Here is a 21,632-nt window from a genome sequence, read left to right as displayed (position 1 = left end):
GGAACGTGAGGGGTCTGAGGGACAAAGTTAAGCGAACCGCAGCACTCGCGTTCCTAAAATCACAGAAAGCTGACATTATAGCTCTACAGGAGACGCATGTAACCGGCCACCTGCAGGCGGCTTTAAAAAAACCATGGGTGGGATGGATTTATCATAGTACACACACAAACCAATCCAGGGGAGTTTCCCTTATTATAGCTAAAAACGTCCCATTTGAGTTAATAGAGCTGGAGTCGGACCAGCAGGGAAGATTTCTGTTTCTGAACGCCATGATAGGGGGTAACCCGGTTTTGGTCATGGCAAGCTATGTTCCTCCCCCATTCACGACAGAGGTGATCATGAAGGGATTGGCGTACTTAGCCAAGCACCCAACGGTACCGGCTGTCTGGATGGGGGACTTCAACATGACCATGAACCCGGCACTTGATAAACCAGATCAGGGTGGAGTCCCCGGTGCCTCAATACAACATACCAGACTGAGTCGCTTGTTGAAGGAGTTTGCTCTAACGGATGTATGGAGGCGGCAAAATCCGTCCACGAGAGCATACACATGTCACTCTGTCAGCCACCGTACAATGTCGAGGATAGACTATGTATTGGTGACAAACACCCTACTCCCTAGAGTTACTGGATCAGGCATAGCACCCAGAGCCCTATCGGATCACTCGCCATGCTGGATAACAGTTTCCATGTTAAAGGCAGCTCCCACTCCTACATGGCGTCTTAATCCATTCTGGCTCACGGTTATGCCGGACCTTGAGGCCATAAAGAGAGAACTGCAGTACATACTGCACAACACGTGCAAAGTAGATATACCGGGTATGGAATGGGACGCATTTAAAGTTCAGGCACGCAGGGTACTAACATCCAATATAAACAGATTTAAACTATCGTCCAAAACCTTACTACAGATGACGACTGACACACTTACAGAACTAGAGAATGTATATGCCTCAGACCCCAATCCTGATAATCTTCAAAAAGTAAACCTACAAGCCAGGGTGGTAAACCAGATACACGTAGAGAAAGCCAGACAGCACGTATTCTTCTGCAAACAGCGAGTGTTTGAGCACGGTGAACAGGCAGGGAAAATGCTAGCGTACTTAGCGCATTTGAATGACAAACCACCGGTGGTGGTCTCCCTGACTACACCTCAGGGAGACATAGTCACTGACCCCCCACAGGTAGCGGCCAGATTTCAGGAATTCTACAGTGAGCTGTACAAATCACAGAGCACATATTCCCAACAAGAAATAAAAAACTTTCTACATACAATACAGTTCCCCAAGCTTAATTTGGAACAAATCGAGATGCTCGAAGCCCCTATAACACAAGATGACATCGCAGAAGCTATATCCCAAATATCTAAATCAAAGGCACCAGGACTGGATGGTCTGCCCCTAGAATTCTATGACACATTCTCGGAGATAATTATCCCAAAACTTAAACAGCTATACCAGAATAACTTTGATAAAGGTACACTCCCCTCCTCTATGCAGGAAGCACAAATAATAGTACTACCCAAAGCAGGAAAAGACCCCCGGTACCCAGAATCGTACCGACCCATATCCCTACTGCAAGTGGATATCAAAATATTAGCCAAAATACTTGCATCGCGCCTTAACAAGGCCATTTTATCGCTAATACACCCTGACCAAACTGGCTTTATGCCAGGGAAAAATACGGCCATGAATATTAGGAGGCTATTCATGAACATCCAAGCAAAACATGATAATCACGGAACTAGAGTGGTAGTAGCCTTGGATACAGCCAAGGCCTTCGACTCAGTAGAGTGGCGCTTTTTATGGGAATGCTTGAGGGAATTCGGTTTCGGACAAAACTTTATAAAATGGGTGCAGATTCTGTACCAAACACCTAAAGCGAGAGTATTCGTAAACGGCTGTCTATCGAAACAATTCCCCCTAGAGAGGGGTACTCGGCAGGGGTGCCCCCTCTCCCCTCTTCTGTATGCCCTGGCGGCTGAGCCACTGCCAATTGCTATTCGAGCGGAAACTGAAATAGTGGGCCTGCGCGTCGACAATTATACGGAAAAAATAGGATTATACGCGGATGACACCATTTTATATTTGGCAGATCAAGGTCCATCGCTGCAGGCAGCGTTAAAGATCATAGAACAAATGGGCAGTTTCTCGGGACTGCGCATAAATTGGGATAAATCCCAAATTCTCCCCATAGACCATTTCCCTCCGTCGGTCACATACCCAGAATTACCCTTAGCCAGAGTAAACACTATCAAATATTTGGGGGTAGTGGTTACTCGGGAATTGGGAGACTACATCACCAATAACGTAGAGCCACTGTTTCAACTGATAAAAACCAAAACGCAGGCCTGGTCCAGACTGCCCCTAGGGGTAACAGGCCGAATAAACATCATCAAAATGATTCTACTCCCTAAAATTCTATACATGGTCTGGCACGCACCACTATACATTCCCCCCAAGTTCTTTAAAAAGATGGAGGCTATTCTTAACTCGTTTGTATGGGGACACGGAAGGCATAAATTAGCCTGGCACATCCTTAAAAACCCCACCTCCATGGGGGGGATGGCACTACCAGATTTACAGGAATATTACATAGCCGCCCAACTATCACACATGTATTACTTTAACAAGGAAGAATTACAGCGATATCAAATGTTGATTTGCAATGACCCAAGAAGTCCACTGTCATCACCACTACAAACTATTTTCCGAGGGGGACTAACGAGCAAACGATCCACCCGATATAATGAGGGCATGCTAACACACCACCGGAAAATATGGGGAATAACCTTAAAGAGGCTTAAAATAGGGCATATCCATTCCCATACCCCCCTTTGGCTCAACAAACACATGCCAGAACTTGAAAATCTCCCAGACCCGCATATATGGGCTAGGTATGGTATAATATATCTCCACCAGGTCATGACTGACTCAAGGCTCAAGACTTTCCAAGCCCTTAAAGACAACTACTCAATACCGCAACACTTGTTATTCAAATACTTGCAACTCCGCCATGCTCTGCGCATTCAACTTAGGGACACTGCTAATATTACTGCTCACCCGCAGGTCCTAGAGATAATCTTGGGTGCTGAACCTCAAAAGCTGATTTCAAACCTATATTACACTATCCGACTCCCCAGAATAGCAGCAGTAATCCAAAAGGCCAAATCAGGTTGGGAAAAGAACGTAGGGGACATCAGTGACTCGGACTGGGACGAAATTTTAGAGAACGTTAAACAGTCATCGCCAAAACTCTCAGACAGATTGACACTAGCTCTACATTGTCCACCAAACATACTTGACACCCAAAAGAATAGCCAAATTCCAACCATCACAGAGCTCGTTGTGCCTTATGTGTACACATGGACCGGGAACCTTTTACCATTTGATATGGGAATGCCCATGTTTACAGGATTATTGGGCACAAGTGATAAAATTTCTACATGATAAAATGGGTTCCCCAGTAGTAACGGACCCAAAATTGTGTATACTGGGGCTGCTGCCTGATACAGATATAGAGAAGTTTCATGCTACCTTTATACATGAAACCCTATTTACAGCTAGGAAAGCTATAGCTAAAACCTGGATGCAGTCTCTGCCCCCTACAACATCGTCCTGGAAAAGAGATGTAAACAATGTACTACCATATAAAAAGCTGATATACATACATAGAGGATGCAAACAGAAATATTCAAAGGTATGGGATAGATGGCTGGAAGACGGAGAGACCTGTACTTAAAGGCTCAACGCTGCACAGTTACATAAAACAGTGTATATGACATGATGGGGGGGGAGGGAGAGGTAAGGGCCGCGAAATAAAATAAAATAAAAGAAATATAAATAAGTGCATCTTAAGAGTGTGGTACCAAGCTTATCAATGGTTCTGTCTCAAACTGTATAACTATTAAGAAAATTGAATGTAATAATTTCAAGGTGCAAGGTAAATACCTACTTTCTAATATATGTACACAGTTAATGCTTGTTATGTATCTGTCAATTGAAGCTTAATAAAGTGGGATTTCCCAATTAAAAAAAAAAAAAAAGCAAAGGCCATGGCCGTATTTAGTCAATGAAGTCACCACCATCCCTGCCCATTTCTTTACATAGCTGGTGACAGCTTGGGGAGCCATTATTCAACTCTGAGTGCCGTTGGGATCAGTGGGAGGCCCCATTTCTCCATACTCCCTGGCAAGGTACCCCCCCATTTTGAAGGCATATGGCCTGGTATGGATGGTTCTAGCAAGTGGCGTCCTCCCCTATCCTGGCCAGCCAGGCTGCATGCTCGGATAAGGATCTAGTATAGATTTCCTGGGGGACCTTGCACTTTTTTTTTTGTTTTGTTTTTTGTGAGGTACTACCTTGAAATTCAAAACAGTCTTAAAGGGTCTGGTTTGTATTTTTTTTCTTTCTGTATGTTATGCTACAGCAAAAGTGACATTTACAAAGGAAAAAATTATGCAGTTTATATTACTGGCAAATGACATTCATTGCTTCTTGTAAAAACAAAAACAAAATACACAGCAGACCCTTGGAGGGGTCTGTGTGCTGCTTTTTTTAAAAAAAAAGAAGTTGTCAGTGTCATGTAATTTTCCAGAAGTTTTAAACACTTTCCTTTGCAAATGTCAGTGCTGCTGTAGCACTTTCTGTACATCACAGAGATGCGCCCCTTCACAGGCAGGTTTAGGACACCCCCAAGTGTTTAATTTAAAGGAATTTGATATTTTTAATGTCTCACTTTAAGCAATTAAAGCAATCACTGCTCCCAGATAAACTGAATGTTTAATTTATTTATATTTTACATTAGTACATGTGCCCCAGGGCAGTGCCCACCTCCCCATGCTATTTCCCTGGACGCCCCATCGCCCCATTGCCTTTTTTAGTCCAAAAAATGGGCATTTGTAATTTGACATATTTGGCTCATATTAATTTCAATGGAGTTTTGGTTCTGCACCTGTACTTCTTTAACCACTTAACCTCCGGAATATTTACCCCCTTCATGACCAGGCCACTTTTTGCGATACGGCACTACGTTACTTTAACTGACAATTGCGCTGTCATGCGACATTGTACCCAAATAAAATGTATGTCCTTATTCCCCCACAAATAGAGCTTTCTTTTGATGGTATTTGATCACCTCTGGGTTTTTTATTTTTTGCGCTATAAATAAAAAAATACTGACAATTTAGAAAAACAATAATTTTTACTTTCTGCTATAAAACATATCCAATCAAAAAATTGAAAAAAACTGACAAAAAATCTTAAAAAAATCTAATATCTTCAGAAATTTAGGCCAATATGTGTTCTACTACATGTTTTTGGTAAAAAAATCCCACTAAGTGTATATTAATTGGTTTACGCAAAAGTTATAGTGTCTACAAACTTTGGCATATTTTTATTTATTTATTTTTTACTAGTAATGCCGGCAATCAGCGACTTATAGCGGGACTGCGATATTGCGGCGGACATTCTGACACTAACTGAAACTTTTTGGGAACCAGTGACACTAATACAATCTCTAATTGTGGACAATGGCTCTGCTCTTAACTGCTGTTTTAAAAATCAGCTGATCATTGTTGTATGTAGCACCCTCTACTATGCTAGGAGTAATAGTATGGTTGTTAGAGTAGGTACATTTCCAGGCTTGACTGGAAGCCAAGCCTAGGTGTGTTTTGATCTGGGCTGGGAGTGGCTCAGGGTAGAGCTGAGTGACTCACAGGTGGCATCACCAGAACCTCCCACTTCTTTGCAGAATGTTCTGTTTTTTTTCTGGAAGGAGAGGTGGAGGGGGGAGGTGGAGCTGCCTGGGGTGTTCTGAGGAGCCCTGACCAATCCCCAATCTGGATTAGCAGGGAGTAGGCCTACTTAAATATCCTGGTTCATCCCAGCAGCGGAGGAGTTGATCTGGTGGAAGATGGAGATTGAGTGTTAGGCAGTCAGGGGCCCTTGAAGGAGCTTCCCAGTCTGGGGGGCGGTGACCCTGGGCCTGGGCTTGGGTGCGGACAGGTCCCTCTTACAACCCACAGAAGTGTCCTGACCCGGAAGCATGGGAGAAGCAAGAGAGGACAGTGGGAGAACACTGCCAGGCAAGTCTCCAGGAGTTCCACAGAGGCAGCCAAGGGGGCAGGTGAGTGTTCACATAGTCAGGAGGACTGGGAGGCATGCCTGAAAGGACTGAGATGCAGCAGTCTGGGATTGGTGCAGAGCCAGTTTGGAGGACAAGGCAAGGGCAGTGGAAAGGGGCAGCTGCAACCAGGAGGGATAGCAGTGCCTGAAGAGGTGGTACTGGGAGCAGTAGGCACAGGGACAGCTAGCACTGGAACTTTTTATATTTGCTACACCATAGGGGCCCATAGTCTCTGCCTGCAAAAAGCATCTGCTTCAGGTCTGGCTGAGCCAGTGTCAGCCCTACTAAATCAGTGTTAGCTAATCCGGGAAGTGCAATCAAGTGAGGAGGAGAGTGAGGAGTGATAGTCTGCAAGCAAGGAAGTGCAGGAGGAGAAGAGGAGATTGTATATACCGTGGTATATATAGTTGGTCCCAATTTTTATTGTCAAATACCTGGGCATCTCATAAGTTTCCTATCCCCATCCAAGTTAGATTCCCCTCAATAAAATACAAAAAAAAAAAAACAAGTGAAAGGACTGCTTTCATGTCTCTGGATGCTTGAAAGTTAGCTCAATTTTTTTTTTTTTTATTGTGAAAGATAATGCTACGCCGGGTAAATTGATACCCAACATGTCACTCTTCAAAATTGTGCCCGCTTGTGGAATGGCGACAAACTTTTACCCTTAAAAATCATCATAGGCGACGTTTAAAAATTTCTACAGGTTACCAGTTTTGAGTTACGGAGGAGGTCTAGGGCTAGAATTATTGCTCTTGCTCTAACGACCGTGGGGATACCCTCACATGTGTGGTTTGAACACCATTTTCATATGCGGGCACTACTCACGTATGCGTTCGCTTCTGCGCGTGAGCTCGGTGGGACGGGGCGCTTTAAATTTTTATTTATTTTTTTCCTTATTTATTTTGTTTTTATTTTTTATCTTGACACTGTCCTTTTAAAAACAACATGTGGGGTCACTTTTATTCCTATTACAAGGAATGTAAACATCCCTTGTAATAGAAAAAAAAGTATGATGGGGTCAAAAAGACCTCAGCTCTCATATTTACACAAAAATGCTTTAAATGCTTTAAGAGCATTGGGCGGAAGTGACGTCGAGTGGGGGCCATTTTCCCCTCACTCAGCAGCCAGCCCAGCAGGAGAGAGGACCCGATCATTTCTGCCGCTACCGGCTGCTCCGGGAAGCGGTGGAGACCGCCAGAGGATACCGGGGTTATGGCAGCTATCACAGCGATATTCCTCTTCAAAGTGCCAACATATATTGTCGTGAACTGGTCTGGAAGTGGTTAACTTTCACATGCTTGTGAGTAGTTTTTATCTTTTCTATACAATTAAATTTACTTGGGATAATGCACAAGGCTGGTGCACTCTTTTCTTTTTCTTGGAAAGTGTGTACCTGGCTGGGCAGGGTGACAGAAGGACTATTACACTCAGCAGCCCCTATGGGGATCACGCTACATGTATAAATAGTATCCCATTACTACTTAAAGCGGTGTTCTGGCCATGATTTTTTTTTCTATCTCAGAATTAATATACTATCAATGCAGTAACACATATCAATTATTAAAGATCCGTTCATTAATCTATTTAAAAACTTACTTCATATCTTGCCAGCGGTCTTGTGGCTGTTTCCATTTTAGCTATGGGCATGTGAAGCCCAGTTGATTTATCTCCCTGGTTTTCTGGAGAGAGGAGCATGCTGGGTAACCAGCATGCACCTCTCCATCTCACGCATGCGCAGTTAAACGGCGCTTGTATCGCCGTTAGTTTGTATAGTTGCCATAATAAAAAACGAAGATAAACTGTCATGCCCACAGACTCATGGGAAATTATGACACTCATTTCCCATGAGGCAATGCGAGTAAGGAAGAGCGGTAGAACACCGTGGAATAGGAAGAAGGCAGATGAGGAATTCTGCCTAGTAACAGGGTTTTCCAGGCAAGTGAAAACATTTTTTTTAACTAAATGATTATTAGTACATTAAAAGGAAGATAATAATGAAATGTATTTTTAGGGTGGCCCTCCACTTTAATAAAATTCTGCTGACTAATATACAACAGGCCAAATGCGCAAAAGTGGGACAGTGATTCTTACGATGTTCTGCCCTGGAGGTGGCACGCACTCTAATGCCCCGTACACACGATCGGACATTGATCGGACATTCCGACAACAAAATCCATGGATTTTTTCCGACGGATGTTGGCTCAAACTTGTTTTGCATATACACGGTCGCACAAAGTTGTCGGAATTTCCGATCGCCAAGAACGCAGTGACATACACCACGTACGACGAGACTAGAAAAGGCCAGTTCAGAACTAAGTGCGCCACCCTTTGGGCTCCTTTTGCTAATCTCGTGTTAGTAAAAGTTTGGTGAGAGACGATTCGTGCTTTTTCAGACTCGTGGTTTTCAGATCGTTTTTTGCTGTTCAGTTTGTGCTTGCGGGTTTGTATCTGCTCTTCAGTGCGTGCAGCAAACTACGCGTGACTCAGTCATTGTGTTCTTGTTCGTTCGTTCGTTACTGTTTTTCAGGTCGCTCTTCACAGGCCTTGCTGTTCTTCAGCGCGTTCTGTTACTTCGTTCTGAGCAGCCGACCATTTTCTAGCCATGTTGCGTATACGTACTCCTCGTAGAGTTCGTGCTGTGCGGGGGCTTGGTGTTGGGGTCCTGACCTTGACACAAGTCCAGTCCATGAACAGGGTGGGGAGGAGTTCATGGACCAAGAATTGGTTGCTTCAGCGTGACCAGTTCTGTCATATGCCTTTGCTCCGTGAGATCCGTGAGAATAATCCTGATGATTTCAGGAACTTTCTCCGGATGACGGACCCCGTATTTCACCGTTTGTTGGCTTTGCTGACCCCCCTATATTAGCAGGCAGGATACCTGCATGAGGCAAGCCATCACTCCGGAGCAGAGGCTCATCGCCACCCTGCGGTACTTGGCGACAGGGAGAAGCCTGCAGGACTTGAAGTTCTCGACAGGCATCTCCCCCCAGGCTCTGGGGATCATTATCCCAGAGACCTGTTCTGCCATCATCCAGGTCCTGCAGAAGGATTATATTAAGGTAAGATTTATCCTTTAACATCACATTTTATTGTATTTAATGTTTGATAATATATTGTATTTCTTTCCTCATTCCCTAATTACCATGATTGTAATATGCTGTGAATGTCCCCTTTGTTCGCATGCATGCTGGATTTTTATGTAATTATTTTTTTGGTCCTTCATACATATTTTCCTTCACTTACCTCCCCGGCATGCTCTCCTGGCCCTATATTCACCTCATGTAGTCACTTAACAATGTATTTTGTCAGCTCCATAGTAGTGCTTTACCCTAAATACCCCCTAAAATGTTTTGAAATGTGATTTGTGCTTTAAATTCAGGCAGAGTGGCAGAGGCTTTTTTTGGGGGGTCCCCAAATCATTTGGAACCCTCCCTCCCCCAACTGCTAAGTCAGCTGATAACAATTCTCTATATATCCTCAATCATCTATCTGCTGACTTTGCCAAACCCATACACACTATACCCATCTCTTTTGTGGTCAGATTTATGGATGAATTCCCCAAAGCATGTATTGCAAGGGCCTGCCTGTATACTTTCAAATTTTACTGTTAAAAGTTTTTGTATCCTATTATTATCTTGATAGGTAATAGCAGAATGTCCAAATGTGCTAAAATGTGTACAACGTGTACAATGTGTATTTATATCTTTGTATTATGACACTTCTTACCTGTCCAGTGGGCTGCCAATAGTGTAACTAAGGAGGGGCTGTACAAAGTAATATCCATTATTTAGGCATTCATCTCTCAATGAAGTGGAGAGGGTTACCTGTCCAAGAGTCCCCCCCCCCTATAATGTTAGAAATGGCCCATGAGAGGGGGGTAGGAGGAATCTGATAGGTGTACCTTATACTTTGGTCTTTAAAAACTCCCTCAAATAAATGTTATCTTGATGTTGGCCAAGAATGTTTGTGTGTTTCCCTGTTTATGTGCAAAATGATTCATTTTTATTTTTTGGTTTGACTCCACAGTTTCCTTCCACGCCACAGGAATGGCAGACTGTGGCCTCCCACTTTGCCCAGCGGTGGGACTTTCCTAACTGCGGAGGGGCAATTGATGGGAAACACGTCCACATCGTCTCAGCACCCAACTCAGGGTCGTACTATTACAACTACAAGGGGTTCAATAGTATTGTGATGTTGGCGGTGGTGTCGGCTACTTATGAGTTCCTGTATGTGGACATGGGGAAGAATGGCTGGATGTCCGATGTGAAGTCATCGCCCAGACGGAGTTCTACAGGCGTCTCCAGAATGGCAGCTTGGACTTGCCACCTCCAGAAGACAATGTGGAAGGACTCCCATTCGTCTTCGTTGCGGATGAAGCATTTGCGCTGGGGGACCATCTTATGCGGCCATTCCCGATGAGGACCCTCACCCCGGACCAGAGGGTTTTTAATTGCCGGCTGGCCAGAGCCAGAAGAGTGGTGGAGAACACGTTTGGAATCATGGCCAGCCGGTTCCGCCTATTTCTTACACCCATACATATGGCGGAGTACAAACTGAATCATATTATCCTGGCGTGCTGTGTTCTACACAACTTTTTACGGCAACATTCTGCCAACTATGCTGGCTCAGTTGGGCCTGAGGCCGGAATTCAAAATGAACCAACCCTGACGGCGCTTGAAAATGGCCGTCCTGGCTTGCCCCCCCCTGAGTGCCCGTGATGTCCGGCTAAGATACCTTGAATTCTTTGCGGGTAGGGGGGCTATCAATATGCCAGTCAATGTCTAAAACCTTTTTCAAATAAAAAAAAAAAAAAATCAAATCTTTGGTGACATTTACTGCTTGTGTTTGTTTTAGCTGACCCTGACAGAAATGTGGTGAGTCCTAAAAATGGCGTGATTGTGTAACATTACAAAGCACTGTTGGGTGTTATTTACTAAAGGCAAAGACACTTTGCACTACAAGTGCACTTGAAACTGCACTTGTAGTGCAAAGTGGATTTGCCCTTAGGAAATAACACCCATTGTCACAGAAAACAGCAATTAGAGCACCACAAAAGTGTTGTAGCGTTGAGACAATAATCCACACATTCTTGATTAACAATCTTTTTAATACCAGCACAATCACATGTGCATTTAGAAAAGGTTTTTAAAGCAAACCAACATGTTTGTTGTATAACAATTTTTGGGGTCACATTAGAAAAAGTAGAAATGTCCATTTAAGATAAAACAGGCATGTTTAAAACCAACAAGAAAGACACAAGTCTTGAGCTTACAAAGTTCACATTTGGTAGAACTTGAAGGCAATATCAGACATGAGTATTTACAAACTGTGTTTGATATTGCGTTCAGATGGGGTGAAGTCACCCCAGGAAAAGCCAAATTTTGAAGATGCACACAAATTTACGAATGTCAACATGTGCTACCTGCCATCATGGGGGATCAAGGGACGTGTTTTGGGGGTGCAACCCCTTCCTCACAGCTACTTTATTATTGAGGAAGAGGTTGCACCCCCAAAACGCGTCCAGTGATCTCCCGTGATGTATTATAAGATAGGGGGCGCTATAACCTCGAAAAAATAAAATGTTATTAAATTACTAGACAGTTTAAAAGCAAACACACAAAAACAGCGCAAAACATATATATACACCACAATATCTTGCTGTGCTAAATGCAGAAATTATTAGATGTGTAATGATTGACATTCACAATAAAACATCCTTAGTGCAAAAATAATTCAAATTTAACATTCTTGATAATTAATTGTCCCAATCCAGTGAAGAAATTAGAGCAATAAAAAATAGTGAAAAAAATAGTGGAAAACCAATACAAAGAAAGCAACAAAACTCTTCATAGATACATCAAAATCTTGTTGATGATATAAGGGTTCCGTCACCAAAGAGGAAGAAATACACCTTGAAATAATAGATATCTGCTTACCAGATACCAATGACTCCTTTAACTAAAAAGAGAGTCATTAGCGCTTGTATAGGATTGTGCCTGTTCACATAAAAGGCTGGATGGCTGGGTGGTGCTTTAGGCATAGATCCCTCCCGTCCCATTCATTCAGGATAGGAAATATAGGAAACAAAAAGGAGTTTCCATAGCGTAAAAACATTTAATAAATGTAAAAAAACAATAAAAATAGCCAAATGGCCGCTTATATTGATCGGTGCCTACCCGGCACTGGGGCTGCTCATATATCAGGGTGAATGGTGTCAGAAACCCATCGCGTCACATCATGTGCGGCGTGCGTTCCACCCAGTACGCATAGTCAACCAGAGGATCCGGAAGTTGGTAAGCCAGGAAGGGAAAGGACACGTGACCACGTACTGCTCCGACGTACGTTTCGTTATGAACGTCTTCAGGGAAGCGTACATTGGCCCTTAGGTTACAGGTATTTATAGGGAATAAGGGCGGGTAAATTGACTTGGTAAGAGAACCTTACCAATAAAGTTTGTTTGCCGAACATTAAGCACGGATTGACCAGGAGATAATAGCTCCCTCTAGTGGCCACGTGTCATAATGGTCCGGATGCTATCTATCTCCCGTGATGGCAGATAGCACATGTTGACACATTGTGTGCACCTTCAAAATTTGGCTTTTCTCCAATTTGTCAAAAAAATTCAAAAATTAGTAGCACACCAAAAAACAAAGGGATTTGGAGGGGTTTTAAACTCTCCCTAAAACATCAATGATGTTCTTCATTTTTTGAAGAACATCATTGATGTTTTTCTTGATGTTTTCCAAGTCCCTATTACACCCCATGATCTCCCCGATCAGGATCTGTGCACTTTCCGAGGTGAAAGGATCTGGATCCACAACATCATGATCACCTAAAAAGATAGAAACCAAAAAACACCATGTATTATAAATATGGTGGCATCCATCTCTTACCTGAGCCTGTGGTCGCAGACACTCACCTGTTGTGGTGCCAATTTCCACCACGTCTTCCTCCTCCTGCTCTGCTTGTCTTGGATGGATTTCACCTTCTTCTAGAGGTGGGGGGGTCTCTGGTCTCCTCGGATGAGGGGTGTCCTCCGAGTCTTTTCTCCCCTATGTAAAAAAAAAAAAATGGTATACTTAGCACACAGATATTTGATGGCAGAACTATAAATATGAAACATTGCTTGTCTTTGGCAGAGTTCCAAGATGTTGCATTTTTATTGTCCTTTGTGAAGCTTCAATACTTTACCTGTTTTGTCCAAGCTTCACAGATGGAGACACCCCTATAGTATACACTGGAGCACCTGTGTGGGACCCCCTAATATAAAGGGTGTTCTTGTGTCCCACACTAGTGCTCCTGCGTCCAGATGTGTAAACAGCTGCTGAGTGTCATCTCCTTACACAGAATCTAGTTTGCATTTCATTCTAGTAACAAACACATCTACACGACCAAATTCGTTTCAGACAAGTAAACCCTAAAAAAATGTGGCCAAATGCATATGGTCAAAACAATGGTGTTTTCTAGGCCGAACGAACAATGTTTTATACGAATTAATAATGTGCCCATAATCATGAAAGTTGCCTTTTGAAACTGGATAACAGTCAATAAAAGCACATGGGGCAGCACGAACGTAATAAACATAAAGAATAGGAACACAGCACAACTACTTACTTTTTTGCAGCACTCTCCAGATCTTTCTGTACTGCTCGTGCTCTCTTAATTTGAGGTCCGACCACCGTTTCCTGAGCTGATCTTTCGATCGTCGTACCCCGAAATTCCAGTGCAGACTCTTGACCACTTTCGCAATGATCTTGGCCTTTTGGTCAGGCTCCTACTGGGCCCAGTAGGAGCCTGACCGAATCGCAGGTTTCTCCCCTCCGCCTTCCATACGAAAGACCCAGGAAGGGGAGTCACGTGCAGGATTCTGCGCTCAGGCTCATTCAGGAGGCTTCTGCATCCCTCAGAGCCACCCCACTCCTGAAGAGGCCTTTGCCTGCATGGCTGCCACCAAACTGCAGGGCATGCAGGAGGGTCAACGCAAGCTGTGTGAGGACCTTCTGTATAAAGTCCTAAGTAAGGGGGTGAGTGGCGAAATCACACCCAATACCCACCTGAGTGAGTTGGCCCATCCCCCTCCTCCTCCTCCTCCTCCTGCTGCCACAACTCCACCACCACAGCCACAGCGGGGGAGGAAGCGTGGAAGGAAGACCAGAGAGTGATGACCTGAGTTCAGTCTGGTCTGGCCAAAGATGCAGTCTCTTGTGGTACGACAGCCTGGGGACACAGATGTCATCTGCTGCTTTCCGGATCTCTGGGACTTCTGGACCAGTTTGCACTCCCTTAGATATGGACTCCTCAGGCCACCAATTTTGATGTTAAATAATTGATGTCTGCCCTGGGTGCCAAAGGCTTCGCCAATTTCTGCTGTTTCTCCAGCGTTGCCTCCCTCTTTGTTTGGTTGTGAGCCCTTAATAAAGTAATTTTTGGTTCAATTATACTTGCCTATGTGTGTTTTCCTTCAAAAAGGACAGTTTGTTTGTGAGGAGGCAGGTACATTTCTAATATACAATGACGCCAACACTAAGCAATCTCCTTGAGATTAAATAATACAAGATATCAATGGTGTTGTGGTAACTTGACACACAAAACACACACAAAAATATTCAGGAGTAAAACACAAAAAAACACAAAATAAAAACAGCCTTGAAAAAAATACAAAACAAAAATAAAACAAAAAAATAGAAATTTGGTCAGATGTGACAAATCAAAATATATTGAGGGAATCCCGATAAATAATAAAGAAAGAAGTTTGTGAGAAGTCTGTGTGAATATGAGCAGCAAAACTACTTCATTCTTCTCACATTATAAAGAAGAAGAGAGTGCGCTGTATTAAACAATTTTTTACATTGCAGCTTGACGAAAGTGCTGTATCCATTCCGAACGCTAATTTTACCAGACCGAGCTGTTCCGTCTCGGAATTTCTTCTGAGCATGCGTGACACTTTGTGCGTTGGAACTGGCCACACACGGTTGGAATTGATTGCTCTCAAACTTTGTGTGTCGGAAAATCCGATGGAAAAAGTCTGATGGAGCCCACACACGGTCGGAATGTCCGACAACACGCTCCGATCGCACTTTTTCCGTCGGAAAATCCGACCGTGTGTACGGGGCATAAGGGTCCTTTCACACGGGACGGATCCGTGATGATCCGCCCCGTTGACGGAAGCGGATGATGGATGATCATCTGTTGTTATCCCTGTTTCCATAGGAATGCATTGATGTCCGTTTTTCATTCCTCAACGGATAGATGAAAAATGGACGAACGGTTCGTATCTATGAAAGGGGCCTAAGGCAACCATGGGTTTCAGGAAAGAAAATCACCCGATTCCACCATCAATACAATCAGTGTTGATGGGAGAATCCCTCCCGCAGATCTATTACCAGGAGACCAGAGAACACAATGATTATTGCTAGCTGCTATAGCCTCTGGCAAGAATTGCATGCTAGAAATCTGACATGCTGGTCAGATTGATATTGGAATGACTAGGGTACAATCAGCCTGCCCATAGATGGTTCGAATCTTGGCCAGGTCAGCAGGGAGATTCGAACCATCTATGACCGGCTTTAACACTACTTCAAATCACTAGTAAACCCTCATCTGGAATATGCAGTTCAATTTTGGGCACCAGTTCTCAAAAAGGATACTGGGGAACTGGAGAAAGTGCAGAGAAGGGAAACCAAACTAATAAGAGGCATGGAGGAACTCATCTATGAGGAAAGATTAGAGGAACGGAATTCATTCTCTCTTGAGAAGAGAAGATTAAGGGTGATATGATCAACATGGATAAATACATAAGGGGTCCATATAATGAACTTGGTGTTGGGTTATTCACTCTAATGTCATCACAGAGGACAAGGAGGCACTCTTTACGTCTGGAGGAAAAGAAATTTAATCTCCAAATATGGAAAGGTTTCTTCACAGTAAGAGCTGTGAAAATGTGGAATAGACTCCCTCAAGAGCTGGTTCTAGCCAGCTCAGTAGATTGCTTTAAAAAAGGCCTGGATATATTTCCAAATGTACATAATAAAACTGGATACTAGACATGTGCGATTTGTTTCATACAAATCGAAAATTCGTAGGAATTTCCGTAAATTCGTATATTCGGGAAGATCCGAAATACGAATTGCTATGCTACGAATTTTGTATTAAATACGAAATTTCGTTTACGAATTTCGGATCCAAATTCTTAACGAACATTCGTAATTGTTACGAAAAGTTAACGAATATAAAAGTTAAAAACCCAGGGAATCAGCACAGCACAAGGATGGTGGGAACCCCTCATAATGATAAATTCATCATAACGAACATTCATAATTGTTACGAAAAGTTAACAAACCTAAAAGTTAAAAACCTAGGAAGTCAGCACAGCACAGGGATGGTGGGAACCCCTCATAATGATAAATTCATCATAACGAACATTCGTAATTGTTATGAAAAGTTAATGAACCTAAAAGTTAACCCAGGAAGTCAGCACAGCACAGGGATGGTGGGAGCCCCTCATAAGGTTAAAAACATCATAACGAACATTCGTAATTGTTACGAAAAGTTAACAAACCTAACGAAAATTTGTATTTCGTACGAAATTTCGGCCACGAATTACGAAATACAAATTAATTCCAATACGAAACGGAATAGAATGAAACAAAAACAAATTTATTGACGGCGCACATGTCTACTGGATACTAACATTTATAGGTAAAGTTGATCCAGGGAATGTCCGATTGCCTCTCGGGGGATCAGGAAGGAATTTTTTCCCCTGCTGTTACAAATTTGATCATGCTTTGCTGGGGTTTTTCGCTTTCCTCTGGATCAACTGTGGGTAAAGGATTGTGTATATATGGGAGTGTATGATTATTTTTTTTAATTTTATTGGTTGAACTAGATGGACTTGTGTCTTTTTTCAACCTAACTATATACTTCATCTACAGAATACAGAATTTCAGGTACAAATCACAAACCTACTCAGCTGGGGCCAGCTGGTACTCAAAGCCCTAGCGCATATGCACTCATATTCAGTTGTTGGGATCTCCTTCACAGTCACTTTCCATTCTTCTGACTACAAATCTAAAGGATAGTGGACTGTTGCAAGCTATAGGCATACCTCCCAACATTTTGAGATGGGAATGGGGGCCACCTACTAGCAAACATATGTAGGCATAGGACACGCCCCTGCCACACCCCCTTAAAGGAGAATTAACCCCAAAAAAGGTTAATTAAATCCACAAGGGCTTTTTTTTAAAAATACTATTCCTTTATTTTGGCTTTTAAAATTTAAAAATGCAGCAATTTAGATGAAAGGTTTAGCACTGGGAAACACTTTTTGAAAGATAAAAAGTGCATATTATATACAATTATATAGATCAGACCAAAATGAGGGACAAATGAGGAGGAAAGAGGGACATTGCTCCAAATCAGGGACAGCCCCTCGAAACTCGAAATCAGGGACAGTTAGGGGACATATGACATACTTCTGTTTTGTTGCAAACACCTATCATTGAACATGTCATACCGGTATTGTCAGTTCTTTATCATACAAATCAGCTCTTTGTTGTATTGTACAGTAGTTGGGCGAGTCATGTGTAGGAATGTAAGATGCTGGCCACCGATTGGCTTCTCTAATGACTTTATAGAAAAGCTGAGGAAGCAGATTAACTCCTAAAAATATTCTGAGCTGGGGACACCAGAGAAAAGTGAGCCGTGTGAGAGCATCTTCCTGTGGTAAGGACTAGTTGTAGTGTATTGTGTCCTGTGACGTGTACTCACAAATCTGTTTGTACTGAAGTTAATGAGTGAATGAAATGTGTGCTGTATAGTTCAGCCCCATGCACCTATAAGACAGAGCATGTCATAGTTCCTGTGTGACTGTCTCTATCTACAGCTGTTTGCAGTGTTGGATTTCTGATCTGGAACACTGAGACTATCAAGAGTCACATCCCAGGCTTCAGTCCTTACAGGAAAGGAAATTAATCCCATTCGTTAGAGGCATCACTGCGTGAGTAAGGTAATTACGATAAAGGCACCTCTGGAATATTGTAGAATACAGGCAGATAAATAAGAACTGTACCCATGATGACTCATTTCTAGATCCCAAGAACAGCTGAGTTTATGGTATCTACATTCATCAAGCACATTTCACTCTTGGAGCCAAATGTTTAGTTAGATTAATCCCCATTCAATATTTTGAGGTCAGTTCGCGAACGTGTATTTTCAATTTATTTCACAATACTTTTTTTTTCATGAAAATGGTTAACTCATATATGTATCTAATGATTGCAGAAAGGTGAAATGGTTAAAATAGTTATTTAAAGTCTATGTTTTTTTTTTGTAAAGTTTAATTTTTGTATTGAATCCCCTACCTGTGATTTTTTTTTTGTCTCTAGCAACTTTGGGTGTAAAATTGTTATTTAAAATTCTTCTGCTACTGGGCTATTTTCCACTGCTATATCCTCTGCGGTTTCTTCATTCATGTGTTTAAACCCTTACCCAGAGCTTTTTTTGAGTGGGGATGCAGTTCTGGCACCTCCAGTACAGAATATATGCAAAGGCAAGGGGTACTAGAGTGTGCTGGAGCTTCTATTGATGCTGGCTGCTGGGGGATCTATTGTTGTGAGGGGTCTAGTGTTGCTGGGGAGTATTATTGTTTCTGGTGGAGGATCTACTGTTGCTGGGGGGGGGTTAATTGTTGCTTGGAGGGATCTACTGTTGAGAGAGGGGTCTATTAATGCTGGCTGCTGGGAGATCTATTGTTGCTAGTGGGGGGGTCTATTGTTGCTGGGGTGGGGGGTCGTTGTTCGTGGTGGCTCTTTTGATGCTGGCTGCTGGAGGATCTATTGTTGTGAGGGGTCTAGTGTTGCCTGGGAGGTTTATTGTTTCTGGTGGAGGATCTACTGTTGCTGGGGGGTTAATTGTTGCTTGGAGGGATCTACTGTTGAGAGAGGGGTCTATTAATGCTGGCTGCTGGGAGATCTATTGTTGCTAGTGGGGGGGTCTATTGTTGCTGGGGTGGGGGGCGTTGTTCGTGGTGGCTCTTTTGTTGCTGGGTACATCTTTTGTTGCTACAGGGTCTATTGTTGTTGGCTGCAGGGGATCTATTTTATTGCTTTTCTTGTTATCAGTGTCCAATTCCATACGAGATCCTTCCATACATATTACTTGGTTCTGTATTCCTTAAAAGGGGTGGTACTGGGAGATGGGTATGGGGTGAAACTAAGGGACTGTGCTCGAAGGTGGGTAGGAGAAAGGGGCGCAGGGTGAGTCAGAAGGGGGGAATACCTGCACCTATTCCCTGAGAAAAAAACCCTGCCCTTACCTGTCTTTATCTTTAGTAACTTTGGGTCTAAATTTGTAATTTAACACTTCAGCTCCAGAAGGTTTACCCCCCTTCATAACCAGGCCATTTTTTGCGCTATAGCACTGCGTTACTTTAACTGACAATTGCGCGGTCGTGCAACGTTGCACCCAAATAAAATGTATGTCCATTTTTACCACAAATAGAGCTTTCTTTTGGTGGTATTTTATCACCTCTGTGGTTTTGATTTTTTTGCACTATATACAAAAAAGGACTGACAATTTTGAAAAAAAATAAAATTATACTTTCTGCTATAAAACATTCCCAATAAAAAAATGTAAAAAATCTAATTTCTTCATCAATTTAGGCCAATATGTATTCTGCTACATACAATACATGTATATTGATTGGTTTGCACAAAGTTACAGCGTCTACAAACGATTGGTATATTTTTATTTATTTATTCTTTATTAGTAATGGCGGCTATCGGCGAATCATGGTATACTGCGATATTGTGACGGACAACTCGGACACCTAACTGACACTTTTTGGGACCAGTGACACTAATACAGTGATCAGTGCTAAAAATATGCACTGTCACTGTACTAATGACACTGGCAGGGAAGGGGTTAACATCAGGGGCAATCAAAGGGTTATATGTGTTGCCTGGGAGTGATCACGCAGAGGAACACACTACCATTTAGCAGATGCACAGTTTGCTTTTAATTGTTAATGGGATCCTCTCACACCTGCAAAGCACCACATTTTTCTGGGCCTTAAACCGGCTCGGTGGAATTTGTTATTGCATAAGAATCTGGGACTTTGTGTCCGCATTTCTTGCATGTAGGGGAGCACATTGAAATAAATAGCCTGTCCTACAAGCCACGTGTGGGAGCGCACCCAAACTTGGTTGCACACGACCTTAATGGGAGTTTGATAGAAACTCGCTGGACCCCTCTAGTGATGTATGTAAATAAGTAAAGAATAATAAATGAAAAGTTTAGCCCCAGAGTCAGATAATGTTTATAAACCAAAGTGGAATTTCACCCAGAAGGGGAAGTTCCACTTTTTCTCCTCCTCCCCCCTTTTCTCCCATATTTGGAATGTCTTTTTTTGGGGGGGAGCGGGTACCTTATTTTACCAGGTACCCGCTCCCACTTTCGTTCTGATTGCCTTGGTGATCGATTTAGAAGTCCCCCCTCTGCAGCCTCTTGGGGACGTCACAGGAGACTGTGGGACCATTCATGGGGTGCAGCGCGGCTTGCATATGTGCGGTGGGCAGCCGGCTGTGAAGCCGCAAGGAGTCTCAGCCTGCTGCCCATAGTTAGGATTCCGGCGCCTGGACCCGAAGACCAGGTTGGGTAAGGACATCAGTGGATCCTGGGACAGGTAAGTGTGTGTTATTTAAGTGCTGGTTCACACTTGTGTGATGTCAGACATAGGGTTGCCACCTCATCCCTTTAAACAAGAACACATAATAATTACACAGGTTCTGCGGCTGATTAAGGTGGTAATTAAACTCACTTAGTGCCTTATCTGCATTCAATTAGCCACAGAACCTGTGTAATTAATATTTGTTCGGGTTTAAAGGGATGAGGTGGCAACTCTAGTCAGACATCACGTGTGATTTTCAGCACACTGCTGTGCAGATCACATGCGATGTCTGTGCAATGCAAATTCAGCCATACAGATTCTATGGCTGAATTCACATCGCATTCGGACCAAAATCATGCAGGACCCTTTTTTGTCTGCACCAGAATCAGATCTCCAATTCCTGTCCGAATTCACAGTTTGTACTGCGATATGTGAACCGATCTGGGGGTGTCATTAACTTTCTATTGACACCCGCAGCGATTCGTATAGGGCAGTGTGACCTGCCTGCGAGTTCTATGTGATGCAGGAGCTGGCACTGGAATCACGCTCGTTCCCACATTGCGCTGGTGTGAACCGGCACTTGAGGTCAGTACCTACAGTATTTGCGGATTTTTACATTTTTGTTTACAGGGTGAAGATCCTCTTTAAAGTGACACTTTAAAAAAATAAATGCTATACAGCAAGGGTCAGGTCTTTATATGTATTAAAGTTCAACACTGAAAATACAAACATTTTTTAAATAGCATGCTTTGGGGATGCCCTAAAGCGGTATTATAGTCTTTTTTTTTTTTTAACTACATGAGGCACAGGTGGGTTATGCAACAATGTGCTAGTATGCGCC

At 43.0% G+C, this 21,632-nt stretch overlaps 1 protein-coding gene across 4 annotated transcripts in view; it reads left to right on the top strand.

The window, feature by feature from the left end:
- LOC141127387 (glycoprotein-N-acetylgalactosamine 3-beta-galactosyltransferase 1-like) overlaps window positions 1-21,632 on the top strand; it is a 78,438-nt gene that overhangs the window by 23,824 nt on the left and 32,982 nt on the right. The window contains exons 1-2 of one of the 4 annotated variants that reach the window (XM_073613750.1): window positions 17,719-17,847; window positions 18,008-18,130. The exons of 1 other annotated variant lie outside the window; for it this stretch is intronic. The gene's annotated coding sequence lies outside the window, so the exon portion shown is untranslated. Of the gene's footprint in view, window positions 1-17,692; window positions 17,848-18,007; window positions 18,131-18,294; window positions 18,315-21,632 lie in introns of those variants that run through there. 2 more of the 4 variants (XM_073613751.1, XM_073613753.1) reach the window with 2 other exon arrangements.

The sequence above is a fragment of the Aquarana catesbeiana genome, linkage group LG02 (assembly GCF_042186555.1).
Source record: "Aquarana catesbeiana isolate 2022-GZ linkage group LG02, ASM4218655v1, whole genome shotgun sequence".
Classification (NCBI taxonomy): Eukaryota; Metazoa; Chordata; class Amphibia; order Anura; family Ranidae; genus Aquarana; species Aquarana catesbeiana.
Note: the sequence above shows the minus strand (reverse complement) of the source record. Positions and strands in the feature narration are given on the sequence as shown.